The sequence below is a fragment of the Protopterus annectens genome, chromosome 15.part0 (assembly GCF_019279795.1).
Source record: "Protopterus annectens isolate FY-2018-M chromosome 15.part0, PAN1.0, whole genome shotgun sequence".
In the NCBI taxonomy this organism is placed as follows: Eukaryota; Metazoa; Chordata; order Ceratodontiformes; family Protopteridae; genus Protopterus; species Protopterus annectens.
The window spans coordinates 110,185,346-110,199,872 of NC_056749.1; the positions used below are offsets into that span (position 1 = coordinate 110,185,346).

The 14,527-nt window shown below is 42.7% G+C and overlaps 1 protein-coding gene across 3 annotated transcripts in view; it reads left to right on the top strand.

The window, feature by feature from the left end:
- The window catches only part of LOC122789976 (diacylglycerol kinase delta-like), a 1,345,205-nt gene that overhangs the window by 92,732 nt on the left and 1,237,946 nt on the right, over window positions 1-14,527 (top strand). The gene's annotated exons all lie outside the window — the stretch shown is intronic.

Consider the following 14,527-nt stretch of genomic DNA (forward strand, 5'->3'; position numbering starts at 1 on the left):
CCAAATGAATTTGGCTAATTCTTTATTCATTTTAGAGACTAGATTATTGGAAACAATCGGATTTGATGTGTTAAACTGGTAGAGGAGTCTGGACAAGACATTCATTTTCACTATTGCGACCTTGGATAAAAAGGACAGATTCATGAGTTCCCATCTGTGGAGGTCCTGACGTATTTTAGACCAAGTTCTAAGTAAATTGTTTTGAAACATGGCAGCTTGATTGTGCTCAAAGTGTATTCCGAGGTATTTAAGGTGGTAAGTTGTTTGAAAGGGAGAGTCCGGAAAGTAGTTAAATTTATGACCATCAGGATTAATTGGAAAAATGTGAGATTTCTTATGATTGATCTGATAATCTGAAGCCTTAGAGAACTTATTGATAGTGTTTATGATTTTACACAGGTCTGTGTTGGGATATTGAAAATATAAATTAAGGTCATCAGCAAAAGCAGAAAACATTATATTAGTATTTAAGACTTTGGGAATTGAGTGATAGGTGTTTTGGGCAATAAATAGGAAAAAGGGTTCAATGAGAATATTAAATAGAAAGGGGGATAGTGGACAGCTTTGTCTTGTTCCATTCGTAATCCTAATTGGGCTGGACATTTTTTTGTTTACATATAAATAGGTGTAGGAATTTATATATAGTAGTCTAATCATATCAGAAAAAGCTTTAGGTATGTTAAAGTGGGATAAGGCTGAGAACAAAAAGTCCCAATTTACTCTGTCAAATGCTTTGGAAGCATCTAATGTTAAGGTATAGATCGGATTTTTATCTTTTTTTGTAAATTGTATTAGGGAATCAAGAGTTAGAGTGTTGTTCCAAGTATGCCTGTGACTCATAAAACCTGCTTTGTCAGGGAATATTAAAGAGGGCATAATTTTTTTAAGTCTGTTGGCTAAAATAGCGGAGAAGATTTGTATATCAACGTTTATTAATGAAATGGGTCTATAGTTGTGGGGATCAGCTCTGTCTTGCTTGTTTTTTAAGATCAGGATTGTTTTTGAATTGTTCCAATGCAAGTCAGTAATTCCATTGTTTATAATGAAGTTGAAAACCTTTAAAAGAATAGAGGAAATTCTTAGATTAAAGACTCGAAAGAAATTGGGGGTGAAACCGTCAGGTCCAGAGGATTTGCCTAGTTTGAGGTTATTAATAACATTTTGAATCTCTTGGAGCTCCAGCGGCGGGGATAGAAAAGATCTTTGGTTTTCATTCAGGGAGGGAAAGTTAATAGAATTCAAAAAGGTCTCCATGTGAGACTTAGGGGTGTTAGTTTCCTTCCTGCCATAAACATCTGAGTAGAGAGAATGGAACAATTGGATTATTTCAGTGTCAGATTTATAAATTTTATTTTGTTCCCCTTTTCATAAAAAGATGGATGCATTTGGGTGCTTTTAAGTGAGGGTCACATTTTAGAATCTATGGCATCAAACAAGAACTTGCTGCATTATTTATTTATTTGTTTGTTTGTTTTTGTTAACCGAGTAAACAAAATAGTCTTTATATTTATTTATTTATTTATTTATTTCAGTTTGGTGACCTGGGAAGTCCACTGGGCCGAGAAGAGCCCATTTTAGTGGAGGCCCAGGGAGAAAAGCTCCACAAAAAAGTAGAAGTGCAATATTTACATTTTGTATAAAAGAGACTTGGAGTACACAGTGTGTTAAAGATAGTCAATGAACATAGTAAGGACATATTGCAATAAAATCAAAACGTAGAGAGTGAACTGTATGTTAGTGATCTAGTCATTGAACATTACAGGACTAGTTGCACTAAAAACAAACAGAGTACATTGTATTGTATGTTAAACATGTAGTTATACTGAAATAGTAAGTTAGGTATGGATTGAGAAATGGGTAAAGATAAGAATACAAGGAGTGGCAGAAGTAATTACATCATAGGAAGGTGGAGTTTGGTATATAAAGAGTATGAGTGGCAGGAGTAATTACATCATAGGAAGGTGGAGTTTGGTATATAAAGAGTATGAGTGGCAGGAGTAATTACATCATAGGAAGGTGGAGTTTGATATATAAAGAGTATGAGTGGCAGGAGTAATTACATCATAGGAAGGTGGAGTTTGGTATATAAAGAGTATGAGTGGCAGGAGTAATTACATCATAGGAAGGTGGAGTTTGGTATATAAAGAGTATGAGTGGCAGGAGTAATTACATCATAGGAAGGTGGAGTTTGGTATATAAAGAGTATGAGTGGCAGGAGTAATTACATCATAGGAAGGTGGAGTTTGGTATATAAAGAGTATGAGTGGCAGGAGTAATTACTTCATAGGAAGGTGGAGTTTGGTATATAAAGAGTATGAGTGGCAGGAGTAATTACATCATAGGAAGGTGGAGTTTGGTATATAAAGAGTATGAGTGGCAGGGGTAATTACATCATAGGAAGGTGGAGTTTGGTATATAATGGGTATAAATGGCAGAAGTAATTACATCATAGGAAGTGGAATTTGGTATATAAAGAGTATGAGTGGCAGAAGTAATTACATAGGAAGGTGGAGTTTGGTATATAAAGAGTATGAGTGGCAGGAGTAATTACATCATAGGAAGTGGAATTTGGTATATAATGGGTATAAATGGCAGAAGTAATTACATCATAGGAAGTGGAATTTGGTATTTAATGGGTATAAATGGCAGAAGTAATTACATCATAGGAAGTGGAATTTGGTATGTAAAGAGTATAAGTAGAAATACGTATTGTATTACATCTATATTTAGTATAGAGGTTGACGGATGCTCAAGTATAGCTCAAGTACAGCACTACAGAGAGGGGGTTAAGGGTGATTAAGTTGGAGCATGGCAAGGGCATTCCCATTTGGAGAACAGATGAGAGAACAGGAGAGATCTGAAATTGTTATGGCTAGAGAGATTGTGTGTGTGGGGGGGTTCCATAGTTTAGCTATGGTGCAAGATAGTAGTAGTTGTCCAGGAGGGCGTGAGGGTTTGTAGACTTGAAGGATATTTTGGTACTCAGATCTGAGGGAGTGGTTTGGAATGTAGAGATTAAAGGCTGTGACCAGAGAGGGACAGTTTGTAGGTTTGAAAATTAGGTTGTGGGCTGTGGTAGGTTGGAGGTGTCTCAGGTAGTTTGGTAGATCAAGACAGTTGAGGGAGTGCAGAGAGTGGCAGTGATGTGATGAGTTTTTTGCGTTAGTTGCAAATTTACATATTTTGTGGTAACAGGATTCAAGTTTGAATCGGAGGCTGGCTTGGAGATTTGTGAATAGGAGGGCACCATACATAAGGGTGGGGAGAAGGAAGGTGGATGCTAGAGTTTGCCAGGTTGAGGGGCTAAGGTAGCGTTTGTGCCTGTAGAGGAGTCCGATCTTTTGATGGGTTTTCTTGATTGAGGAGAGTATGTGGGTGTCAGATTTTAGGTCTTCATCAATTATAATGCCTAATAGCTTGGTATGGGGAATGATTTCAAGAGGGAGTTATTGCTAAGAATGCAGAATGAATTTTTGTCAATGCTGGAATTTCGTGAAGGTGTAAAGATCATTAGTTTTGTTTTGGTAGTGTTAAGGCTAAGTGGTTGGATCGTATCCAGGTTTCTGTTTTTGAAAAGGCTAGCTGGGTTTTGACAGCTGATCAGAGGGGCTGGAGAATGAGCAGGTAATTGTTGAGTCATCTGCGTATTGGATGACAGAGGACTCAGGAATGTAGTGGTGGAAATTATTTATGAAAATATTAAAGAGTAGGGGTCCAAGTATGGAACCTTGTGCAACGCCGGTGGGTGTAGGAAGGAAGGGAGAGGTTGATGTTTTCCATTGAACAGCCCGTTGACGATTGGACAGGTAGCTTGAAAACCAGGCTATGGTGGAGGGGGAGAGATGTAGGGTTGAGAGCTGGGATAGGAGCAAGGTGTGGGAGATGGTGCTGAATGCCTTTGAGAGATCTAGAAATAGAGTAGATATGAATTTGCCAGAGTCACGTACGTGGTTTATGGTTTCAAGGAAGGAGAGGAGAGAGGACATGGTGCTGCAGCCGGGGCAGAAACCATGTTGAGTAGGGGAGAGGAGGTTATTTAGGGTTAGGTAGGGCATGAGTTGTGCATGAGTAGTTTTCTCTAATATTTTAGAAAGGGGAGAGAGACTATAGCAGTGGGATGGAAATTGGTAGTGTCATTGTTTTTACCATCTTTGTGTAGTGGGATGATGTAGGCTTGGCGCCAGATAGATGGGACGTATGCTTCCTCTATGGATCTATTTATAAGTATAGAGATGGGATTAGCTATGTTCTCAGCAGAAGGTTTGAGGTAGGTAGATGGTAAATTATCAGGAGAGTTGCAGCAGGGTTTTAGTTTGAGGAGAAGTCTTTTTATGGTACTTGTGGGGGTGGGTGTTAAAGTGAAGGGGAGGAGGGAGGTTGATGGTTGGGTGTAAGGGGGGCAAGAGGGGGTGGGGTTAGAGGGGGTGGGAGAAGGAGGTTGATAGTTTAGCAATACAATCTATGAAGAAGGAGTTGAATTCTTTGTCAATTTCTAGGTCAGTCTGGTTGGGGTTAGGGCAGGGGTTATCCTTGTTACCAGGGTGGACAATGGTGAAGATAGTGTCCAGGAATGTTTTAGGGTTGGTTGAGTGCAGTGATTGAAGTTTGAAGTAGTAGGCTTTGCAGTCCTTTGCTATTAGTTTTTTTGTGGAGTTCCGAAGTTGTTTATATTTTAGGAGTGTGTTGGGGTTTTTGTGTTTGTGATATTGTTTCCACTTTTTATGTCGCTGGTGCATACTAACTTTGGTTTCTGTAGATAGCCAGGGGCAGGGATTGGTCTTAAGATGTTTTGTCCTAAAGGGGGCTTGCTGTTTGAGAAGGGTGAGGAAAGATTGGTTGAAGTAAGATACGGCATTATCTAGTGGAAGGATTTTTAGGGGGGGTCCAGTCAGTATACTTTAGACATTCAGAGAAAGTATGTTGGTTGAAAGAAGAGAGATTGCGGTTTGAGTGTAGTGTTGCTGTTTTGGAGAGGGGAGGGCAGACGGTCGGCAAAGGCTGGTAAGTGATCACTCAGAGGGTCTGAAAGTATTCCAGCATTAGAGATGTGGTTGGGATGTGATGTTAGGATCCAATCAATGATGGTGCCAGAGGTACCATCCTTGTTTGGTCTTGTTGGGGAGTTAATGAGTTGGGAGAAGTTGTACAGTTTGATCGAGGTGGATGGGGTTTCAGAGTTGATAGAGGCCCAGTTAATGTTAATATCGCAGAGTATATAGGTTTCATTTCTGATGCTGGAGGAAAACCAGGAGGTGATGTGTTCTAGAGTATTAATGTTATCACCTGGGGGGATATAGATGGCACTGATGCGTGATTTCAGCATTGGCAAAGGTTGGGATGTGGTTGGTATAAGGAGTTGGGGTATAGGAAGAGGAGTAGATAATAGCTACTCCACCACATTTTGTGTGAGCTCTGTCACAGCGAAGCATTTGGTAACCTGGTGGGAGAATTTCATTATCTTTTATGAAAGATTTGAGCCAAGTCTCGGTAATGGCAGTTATGTTGGGGAGGTTGTGGGAAAGCTAGGCATGGAGGTTAGGAATTTTGTTTCTAAGACTTTGTGCATTAAGTGTAGCTAAGCGGATGGATTTAGGTTTTTGGGGATGAGTGGTTTGTGGTGTGAGTGTTGTGTTGAAGATTGGTCCGAGGTTAGGGTGATGTCCCCGGAGAGTGAGAGATTGAAGTAGAGGAGGAGTTGTGTGGGGTTCTGTATTGGGGGGAGAGTGTATGGCTTGTGTGTGTGGGGGATTTTTTGTTGTGACAGGTTGTATTTGAAAAAAGGGAGGTTATGGTGGGGGGGGGTTTGGGTTTAAATAGACAGATTGGGTTGGATGAAAATAGTTCAGGTGAAATGAGTGTGTATGCTATGGTGGGTGGTTGGTTGTGTGAGGAAGTGGCCTGTGGGTTGGATGTGGTGTTTATGTTTGGGGAGGAGTGTAAGATAGGTGAGAGAGCTTAATAGGGTGGTAGTAATTATGTAGAGATGGGAGGGCATATTGATGGAGTGGGTGGAATAGTATACAGGTTGCAGTGGGTGGATTGTTGCTGTGATTGGAAGGTGGTGGGTGGGGGGGAGTGGTTCTGTGGGTATAAACCTGCAGGTAGTGGGGGCGAGTGAGAAATGAGGGCAGGGTAGAGGAGCGGAGTGAGCCCGAAGAGCGAATGGAGTGGGCAGAGCAGAGAAGGTGGACTGGGCAGGAGAAACTCAGCAAAAACCTATCAGTGAGTATGCAAGGCTGCAGGTAGGCACTAGATGAGTAAGGTAAGAGTGAATTAGAAGAAGCTACTTTATTTTTCTTGCAATTATTTAGTTTTGTTATATTGAACTTAGGACTGTAGGTAAAGAATAGGCAGGGAAACAGTAGAATGGGAGAAAAAGTATACTGAAGAAATTGTAAAGCCAAGTGACTGGACAGTGGTGGAGGATTTATCTACTATAGCTCAATAGTGTGGATGTGCTGCCATCTAGTGGCTACTTGTGAGAAATATTTTAGAAAAAAGTTCTGGAGCTGGGAAAAGAGGACCTTCATGGGGGAGGGAAGTTTGGCAGAAGGAGACTGCCTAGGGATTGCAAGTGTGCACAGTAGGGTTACCACCTGTCCCTCTATGTGAGGGACAGTCCCAATTTAGGCAGTTGTGTCCTGTGAAAAAAACTAAATAATGGCAAATGTCCTGCGATTTTTAGGAGAAAAAATATTTCCCAAGTTTTCTTTAATAGTTGCATGAAACTTATTTTGTATCTGAAACACCTAAATGTTATATGAAATAGCATAAACAACTCAAATGCTATAAGAATAACCTTAAATTTTGTCAAAAAAGTAAAGTTCTGTCCTTTGTACTGACCGTGGGTATGTTTTGTCCTGCAAAATCTCATGTTTCTGCAAAGAAGTCCCACTTTGGGCATTTGAAAAGGTGGCAACCCTAGTGCACACCGTAGGGCAAAAATAGTTCAATAAGACTAGAAAGACCACACACCCAGGCAGGATAGGTAAATTAAAATACTTAGAACGTACACGCAGTACACTCTAGTTATAGAGCCATTGGGTGAACCAAGGTAGTTAGGTAGATTCTTGTACACGTCCTTTGTGAAGATGTACTGGTCTGGTCAATGAAGTGTAGAAGAGGGGGAGACACCCGTGTTTAATGTGCACGTGGTGGCTGAAAACAAGAGAAAAGCGTGTTAAAATAAGAGTGTTTTGTTTAGAGCAAAAAGTGAGAGGACTGATACAGAATAAGTCATTCAGCTAGACATTAGCATGTTCAACAGCAGAATTCTTAGCATAACAAAACTAGACCTTCGCATTTGTAACAGCAATAACACATAAGGTATCATAGTACAAAAACGAAAGATGTGTGCGAATTGAAACCAAACCAAAAGCAATAAATCCTCACACAGGAGAATTAGCCAAATAAGGGCATGAGACTCTGTTGTAGTCCACCTTCTAATGCCAGAGAGCACACAGGCAGGGGAGAGTAGAAGCTTCCATGCCACATGGAAACTTCTACTCTCCACTGCCTGTGTGCTCTCTGGCATTAGAAGGTGGACTACAACAGAGTCTCGTGCCCTTATTTGGCTACTTCTCCTGTGCGAGTACATAAGGTATCATACATGGGCTAATTTCTATCTCTTTAATCTTCCTGATCTGAAAACCGCATTTGTGCGGTTTTGCGCGCCTGGCAGCGCCAGTTAGCTAGGGTTAAACTATTCCCGACTCCGTGAAGTCTACTCTTCAGTTTTTCCCTTGGAACTAGACAAACCTTCAACTTTAGCACTCAAACCATTCATTTTACAGGCCAGCACTTGCTTAAAACTCATAACAAGCACTAAATACCCCTATCACTAGCCCCCCTTATACTGTCCAGAAGGACAAGACTCTCTATTCGTCCACTCCAGTCAATCAAAAAAGCAGCTCACTCTACCTATTCAGGCATGTCCAAGGGGCAGTTTCCAGTGTACTCTCCAGTCCAACTGGTGAATCTGGGCATTTTGAGGCAATGTTACAACTGCCTCATGTACACAGACAACCCTCTCCTCCTACCACCAAACACTAATATATGCAAGAGATGCAATTATACAGCCAGATTGGAGGCAAAGCTCTCTCAACCCCAGACTGTAACTGACTGTCAAGAGGAGAAGGGTAATACTTGCAACACACCACCAGTCTCACATAGACCTAACAAACCATCACAGGCAAATAACACACAGAAATACACAAAAGCATACTCGGAGGCTCTAAATAAAAATCTGCAAAAGCAACAGAGACCTCCAAAGCAGACATCCAAGCAACCTCCACAACCCATCACCAACCATGAAACACATACTTCACATAATCAGTGTGCCACGCAATCACAGCCCTTAAGGCACAAATAACATACCCAACACACTAGTGATAGGCGACTCTATAGTCAGGCACACTGACATCCCACTCACTAGGCTGAACAAGGAGAAGGTTACTGTTAGCTGCCTGTCGGGTGCCAGAATCCGCCACATAACACAAGCACTCAAGTCACTCCAGTACAAGTACAAATACGACTCTGTCATTGTCCATGTTGGTGTGAATGATCTGAGCCATACCTCCCTGGACTACATGAAAAGAGACATGGAGGAGCTCTCTGATCATGTAGCCCAGGCAGGTATGATTCTGACCCTGAGTAGCATCCTACTCTCACCAAGAATGATGCCACAGTATAAAGAAAAAATTATTAACTTCAACAATTGGCTAGGTTTCTGGTGTCATTCATAGGGGATCCAGTATCTGTCTGCCTGGGATGACATGCTCGACAAGCCACGTTGCTTCGCAAGAGATGGTTTGTACCTGTCACCCTTTGGCTTTCGAATACTGGCAAAGGCTCTTCCCTATAGTGCCTTTTTTAGGCAAGGCTCAAAAGACAAACCCACCACCGTAAATAGCACAAGTAACCAAAAACTGAGGGTAATGCTACTCAACGCCAGAAGTCTAAACCTCAAAATGCACGCACTCAAGGCACTCCTCAGTATGGAGAACATTGATATCTGCGCAGTAACATACACCTGGTTTAAGGCTCCAGAGAGCACCCCAGCACTACCAGGCTATAACTCATACCTTTCGGCCACAGAACCCGGACCAAAACACAAAAGGTGAGGGTGTATCCATATTCATCAAGGATATTCACACCTCCAGGTTAGTGGCGCAGCATGATTCATCAGAGATCATCCAAGTGCAACTAACAACGGGCAAAACTGTAATCCAAATTGTAGCTTGCTACAGATCACCCACCGTGACCCAGGACCCCCATTCCACATTTCTGGAGACACTGGGAAATATAAAGGTCCTACCAAACACCCTAATACTGGGTGATTTCAACTACCCAAACATTAACTGGGAGAACTACTCAAGTACTAACTCCCTTGCCCAATGCTTCCTAGAATTTATAAACTTGAACGCCCTGGATCAACTGGTCAACACTCCCACCAGAGGGAACAACATATTGGAACTGGTCATCACCAACATGGGCAACTGGTGTTCCACACCTGACATCAACCCCTCACTGGTTAGATCAGACCATAGACTAATCACTCTGGATATTCACATTTCGCCCCCAACCCCAATCAAGGAAACCAACGTGAAAAACTTTTCAAAAGCAAACTTCACGTTGCTTAAGACTGAGGTGGAAAGGTTCACAGCCCCCACACCAATGGACAATGCTGTCCAAGCTGCTGAAACCGATACAAAGGCACTCTATGATCATCTGCAGGAATGCATGGATCGTGCTATCCCAGATAAAACTAAGACTCACTCCTCCAAGAAAAAGAAAACCAGTCTGGTGGACCCCTGCCAGAAACAGGCTCTACAATAGAAGGAGGAAACTAGTACAGATAAGAGCAAAATCCCTAGAAGGAAAGACATCCCTGATCAGTATCAGCAAGAAACTATGATCCCTCATTAAATCATCCAAGGCTAGCTTCAAAAGAAAAATTGCCAAGGATGCCAAAGATAACCACAAAGCGTTCTTTAGCTATGTCAAGAACCTAAGTGGAAAATCTCAGATCTGCTCTGAGTTGGTACAGAATGGCACTAAATACACTGAACCGACTGATATTGCCAACATTTTGGCAGACAGGTTCAGTGCAAACTTCACACCCCTCTCACCCCCCTAAAAGGCCCATAACCATACCAGAGGAATGTAAAGCCCCAGCAATCACCGACACACAGGTTAAAATAGCCCTATCCAGAGCCAAAAACACAGCCTCAATGGGACCGGATGGTGTCCCAGGGTCTGTCTTATAAGAGCTCCAGAATGAACTAACCCCTCACCTAAACACACTGTTCAAACTCAGCCTCACTACAGGCTACGTACCCACAGAGTGGCGCACAGCAACAGTTATCCCACTCCACAAAGGCGGCATCACAACGGACCCTGAGAACTATTGCACTATAAGCCTGACTAGCCTGGTCTGCAAGGCTATAGAGCGCATCATCATGGAACTTATTAACAGAGACATTGGGAACCGCCAAACTTTGGACCCCACCCAGTTTGGCTTTGTTAAAGGCAGATCATGCCTCCTAAACCTGGTGGACTTCCTTTAGACAGTTACCAAGGCATTAAATGCGGTAAGGAGGTCCACACAGCCTACCTAGACCTCGTAAAGACTTTCAACACCATTCCCCATTCTGGTATTATAGACAAACTCACCAACCTGAACATTAACCCCTACGTCACAAGATGGGTTGCAAATTGGCTCATGGACAGAACCCACACGGTGAGAGTTGCAGACTCTAGGTCCGACTCTAAACTGTTTACAAGTGGCATCCCCCAGGGCTCAGTCCTAGGACCCCTCCTGTTCGGTATATACTTCTCAGAGGTACAGGCAAGCACAGGAGGACTTTGGCTGACCAAGTTCGCAGACGACTGCAAACTAGGGGCCATAATTGATTCTCTGGCTGATAGAGACACCCTCCAGAAGGGTCTCATTGAGATGGATATCTGGTGTCAAAATCATGGCCTCAAGCTGAATGCCAAAAAGTGCATAGTCATCCCCTTTTGAAGAAACAAAGTACCCGCAAACTACCACATAGGTGGTAGTCCCCTAAATACAGAAAAAGTAATAAGGGATCTGGGGACCCAAGTTGATAGCAATCTCTCCTTTGATAATCATATTGCCAAGGTGGTTAGAAAATCCTTCTATGTGCCCCACCTAATCTCAAAAGGGTTCTCATCCAGAACAAAGGAGGTTATTGTGCCTCTCTACTCCTCACTTATTAGACCCATTACAGAATACAATGCCCCATTTGGGATGTACCTTACAAGACACCTACAACAGCTGGAAAGACCACAAAAGTACCTCACCAAGAGGATTACTGGCCTCAAACAGATGACCTATGCAGCCCGACTAAAGAAACTCCAGCTGTACTCGGTTGCATACCACTTACTCAGAGGTGATCTCTGCTTGACATACAAGGCCATGTCCAACCCAGAATTGATGGATATGCTCCACCTAAAAAAAAACAAATCCCTGAGAGCCACACACTCTAGGGATATAAACCTCACCACAACAATAAATAGGACGTGCTGGAGGGATAGATTCCTGACCCAGAGACTCCCGACGTGCTGGAGGGATAGATTCCTGACCCAGAGACTCCCCATGCTTTGGAACAAGATTCCAGTATACATCAGGCAGAGCCCCTCACTAGCACTCTTCAAGAGAAACCTTGACGGGTGGATGGGAAACTGAAAATTTACCCCAGGGATCACTGCAGTGGCTCTGCTGGACAGAGGCGCAGGGAACTAATGGCTCTGCTGGTCAGAGGCACAGGGAACTAATCTAAGGGGGTGGCGAAAGTCAACACACTCTGGCTAGGCTTATAAATGCCCTTGGGCAGATAGCCTAGTACTTACCTATGAATCTATACAGTGCAGAGTACCAATTAGCTATTGTATTCAACAGAGGAAAGGCATACTTGGCAATCATTTTTATTTGCAGAGCAAATTGTATAATAGTGGGGGCAGCAGAGGTCACAAGTTTAGGTTATTGAAAGCCTTATTGTGCCAGTAAGGGGATATTAAATTCAATCATAGTCAGGCCAGAGTTCATAAAATATGTATGGACAATTTAAAATAACTCCTCAGCCAACATTATTTATTTTATTTTATTTATTTTATTTTATTTTATTTTACATTTGTTAACCGGGGGTGTCTGACTGAGCTGAAAAGGCCCTTTTTCAGCAGAGGCCCGGGGAGAAAAGCTCCACAAAGAAAAATTACAGACACATTTAGTTATTTAGACATAATCAGTATACACACAAATTACAAGAGACACGTTTTTACAGTGGTATGTGGCACAAACAGTTACAGTGGAGAGAACAATCAAAAAAATATTAATTTTAAAAATAAAGGTAAGTAATAGATTTGTGGTGTACAGCTGAACTTTGGAATGTAGGTAGAATACATACATAGTACACAGGTACAGTACATACATTGCAGATTAGCCAGTGTTTGTGAGTAAGATTGAAAAACTATTATCAATTGCTCTAGATTTAGTATGTATATGTTATCCGCTTTCACTAGCCTGGGGAGCAATCATGGCACTGCCAACTTTGTTTGAGATGTTGCCTGATAAGGGAGTAACCCAGTACACATGGTTACAACCAGTGCAGATGTAGAGAGAACATGCATAGTCTAAACAGACAGTAACCAGAGCTCAGAACTGAACCCTGACCTCATGTGAGGTAAGACCTTTAAAACCTGTAGCTACTGTGCTATTGTACCACTGATGCATTATGTTTCCATCCTTATTTTCAATTGCTTTTTAAATGATTAGTGGCCATGCACTTTTGGCTAACTTTTTTCCTTAACAGTTAATTTGAATTGAAACTTCTGTCAAGAACCTAAGTGGAAAATCTCAGATCTGCTCTGAGTTGGTACAGAATGGCACTAAATACACTGAACCGACTGATATTGCCAACATTTTGGCAGACAGGTTCAGTGCAAACTTCACACCCCTCTCACCCCCCTAAAAGGCCCATAACCATACCAGAGGAATGTAAAGCCCCAGCAATCACCGACACACAGGTTAAAATAGCCCTATCCAGAGCCAAAAACACAGCCTCAATGGGACCGGATGGTGTCCCAGGGTCTGTCTTATAAGAGCTCCAGAATGAACTAACCCCTCACCTAAACACACTGTTCAAACTCAGCCTCACTACAGGCTACGTACCCACAGAGTGGCGCACAGCAACAGTTATCCCACTCCACAAAGGCGGCATCACAACGGACCCTGAGAACTATTGCACTATAAGCCTGACTAGCCTGGTCTGCAAGGCTATAGAGCGCATCATCATGGAACTTATTAACAGAGACATTGGGAACCTCCAAACTTTGGACCCCACCCAGTTTGGCTTTGTTAAAGGCAGATCATGCCTCCTAAACCTGGTGGACTTCCTTTAGACAGTTACCAAGGCATTAAATGCGGGTAAGGAGGTCCACACAGCCTACCTAGACCTCGTAAAGACTTTCAACACCATTCCCCATTCTGGTATTATAGACAAACTCACCAACCTGAACATTAACCCCTACATCACAAGATGGGTTGCAAATTGGCTCATGGACAGAACCCACACGGTGAGAGTTGCAGACTCTAGGTCCGACTCTAAACTGTTTACAAGTGGCATCCCCCAGGGCTCAGTCCTAGGACCCCTCCTGTTCGGTATATACTTCTCAGAGGTACAGGCAAGCACAGGAGGACTTTGGCTGACCAAGTTCGCAGACGACTGCAAACTAGGGGCCATAATTGATTCTCTGGCTGATAGAGACACCCTCCAGAAGGGTCTCATTGAGATGGATATCTGGTGTCAAAATCATGGCCTCAAGCTGAATGCCAAAAAGTGCATAGTCATCCCCTTTGGAAGAAACAAAGTACCCGCAAACTACCACATAGGTGGTAGTCCCCTAAATACAGAAAAAGTAATAAGGGATCTGGGGACCCAAGTTGATAGCAATCTCTCCTTTGATAATCATATTGCCAAGGTGGTTAGAAAATCCTTCTATGTGCCCCACCTAATCTCAAAAGGGTTCTCATCCAGAACAAAGGAGGTTATTGTGCCTCTCTACTCCTCACTTATTAGACCCATTACAGAATACAATGCCCCATTTGGGATGTACCTTACAAGACACCTACAACAGCTGGAAAGACCACAAAAGTACCTCACCAAGAGGATTACTGGCCTCAAACAGATGACCTATGCAGCCCGACTAAAGAAACTCCAGCTGTACTCGGTTGCATACCACTTACTCAGAGGTGATCTCTGCTTGACATACAAGGCCATGTCCAACCCAGAATTGATGGATATGCTCCACCTAAAAAAAAACAAATCCCTGAGAGCCACACACTCTAGGGATATAAACCTCACCACAACAATAAATAGGACGTGCTGGAGGGATAGATTCCTGACCCAGAGACTCCCGACGTGCTGGAGGGATAGATTCCTGACCCAGAGACTCCCCATGCTTTGGAACAAGATTCCAGTATACATCAGGCAGAGCCCCTCAC